The sequence below is a fragment of the Belonocnema kinseyi genome, chromosome 3, assembly GCF_010883055.1.
Source record: "Belonocnema kinseyi isolate 2016_QV_RU_SX_M_011 chromosome 3, B_treatae_v1, whole genome shotgun sequence".
In the NCBI taxonomy this organism is placed as follows: Eukaryota; Metazoa; Arthropoda; class Insecta; order Hymenoptera; family Cynipidae; genus Belonocnema; species Belonocnema kinseyi.
The window spans coordinates 38,669,001-38,671,980 of record NC_046659.1 but is presented as its reverse complement, the minus strand read 5'-3'; positions in this window follow the sequence as shown (position 1 = coordinate 38,671,980).

Below are 2,980 nucleotides of genomic sequence, written 5' to 3'. Positions count from 1 at the left end.
ATTCTTTAAATTTTGTCATAGACGGAAAAATTAATTTCAATTGGTGATTTGAAGTTTTTGCTTAGTATATGTAAAAATAATTCCTTAACTCTATTTCGTATTTTTCAGATATTGGGTTTCCTTAAAAGAAGACAAATTGCACACCGAATTAAATAATCCAGATAATAGTTCAAATATGGAATAAAGAAAAATATTTGAATAGTTGCGAAAGCATTAATGTATGCATTATTAATAAATTGCTGTGGCACTAAGAAATATATGTACTGCTTTGAAAAACTAAAAAGAATCTCTTTCAAAGTTTACATACACCATGTGCCATGTACCCTGTAATTTTACAATTTAACGTATACTTTACTACTTTTTCAACGATAATTCCTATTATTCTTACATTATTTGCAGATACGAAAAATAAGTTTACATTAGAACTGGGTACAATTTTTTAATTCCTATTTGCAATTAAATTATTTTTAACCAAATAATATCCAATTCTACTCACGTAATGCGAGGGCTATTTATTTCAGTCGTATGGTAATTAAACCGTCGAATACAACATATTTTTTGTCTTCAGTTTTGAACATCCCGATAAAGTAGAAGTTTTCCTGCAAGATTTAGTGGAATGATCTTTTACAGGGCATCTTTTTATAATTAGGTGATTCTATTATCGATTTCATCAATTTAACTACCTAAGTACCAGAAACGGTTATGTGGGTATGTGAAGTAGAGACATGGGTAGGACGGACGCCTCTTAATAAATTACGCCCTTAATTCGCATTTAACTTAACTCGTTGCACGATTGTTACAAGTCTTTAAATGCCAAAGGTCACTTTTAAAAAATATATGTCTCTCACACTTTTGTAATGCCTCCTTTTTTCTTTTTCGCAGACACTCTTTCTTTTTCTCTCTCGCTTTCTACGCCTCTTTTATGCCACATTCTCTATTTTTCTCTCACTTATTCCCATCCACTTTCAATTTTTTATTTTTATCTCACAAAAATGTTGCACAGTGAGAAAAAATATGATTTTTGATTCAAAAAGTTTCAGAAGTCGTATTTTAAAATATAATTAAAAATATATTTTCAAATTAAAGTTTATTCGATTTCTAAGAGGCCTGTCGAGGATAATTTGAAATTTTTCATGTTGTTATACATATACAATTTGAATAATGCCAAAATACATAAGATTTTACAGGCAGTTTAAATTATAATTATTGCCTACCATATAAGTCGATTTATTCTCAGATTTATTCAATTATGAACTGAAAAGAAATATTTCAGAATATTAGAGAATCCTTAATTCATTTCTTTAAAAAATAAGCTACAACATATCATAATTATAATAAGCAATTAACTATTTTATGAAACAAAAAATAATTCTTATCATTTGAAGTTCTGATATAATACTTATACTGATAAAGTTGGGAATGTTCTATCACATGTGCTTACAAGAAGATTTTTATTATCAAAACCCAATATTTTGCCAGATAATTTGTAAATATGAATTCATAACCATGATTGAAAAATGATTACCTTTTTCCATTTAAATTAACCAAAATACTGAAAAAATGCCAAATGAAACAGAAATCTGCGAATATCTAAAAACATACTTCATTGCCCCACCTCTAGGTTCTTTTCTTTTTATAAAAATAGAGATGGTCTAAATTCTAAAGAACGATGAAATCTTTTTAATCTCCTGAAATGTTTTGAAATTTCTTGAAATCCTCTGAAATCTGCAAAAATCTTTTAAACCGCTGGAAACCTTTGACAATCTTTTGAATTCGTTGAAATCTTAAAATGTGGGGTTGTATAATCAAAACTTGGTTAACCCATTTGGAGTTACCTTACGTCTTATATTTATTATCGTAAATTATATAATTTTTAAAAATAAATTTAGGGCTTTATCATGTTCTATCTAATATGAATTTTTCCGCTAAAAAAATCTTTATTGTTGATATTAGAAGAAGATAATCATGATGCGTTCTTAATTTTCAATGAATATCTTTATAAGATTTAATTTGTATCGCGATCAACTATTAGTCGATTACTTTGTAGAGCAAAGGGAAAGTTATGACTAATTGCAAGATTTACACTAATTTTGTACTCTTTAAGTCAGTTTTATTTGTGTATCATTAACTATTTTTTCCAGATTTTCTTGAAAATAAAAATGGCAAACAATAAATAATACTAAGGTGAGGAGCACGTTTTTTTTCAATTGTATACCAGTGGGGATATTGGCATGAGTTAATTTATTATACAAAAATAAGATTCCTAACAAGAATAAAACAATAATAATTGTATCTAGACTAAAAATTTGCATTCAACGACCGTAAATTGACTATTTATTTTTTAGAGCAATTAAATTCGAAAGAGTAAGTAACTTGCAAATAAAAGATTATGATTTTTATGCACTTTTCAACCTACATAATAAAATACTTTTGTTTTATTCAGCTCCGACTAACCTATTAGAAATTTCATAAGCTTCTAGTAATAAAATAATTTGAACTTTTCAATCAAAACGGTCCTTTTTCCTGACCATGAATCTTATCATTTTGGTACTTTTAAACTTCTTTTTTTGTAATTATTTCTTCCCTTTTATTGAGGACCTCTCCTGAAAATAATATTAGTTTTATCACTTCATTTGCAGTGGTTTGATGTTTCAGCAATACAAGGTGCTCGGATCCATATCGATTTCGAAGGTGAAACTTAAGAAAAGTGCAAAGTTAAGTGTAAAGTTCGGGGAAGGGAAAAATGATGAGTTCTGGTTAAAAATAAAATTTATTTGTAAAATTTTCGACTTGAGACATTTAAAAACAATAAAAATAATATAATAATAAAATAACATCTCTCAACAGCACATTAAGAGCAAACGAAAATATCAAACGCGATTCGCGCGAGTTTGGACGATCACGATCGCCTTGTATTACGAATCGATAATTAATACTTTTCGTAACGTAGATAATTGGTTGCATAATCTCGTTTTCTATA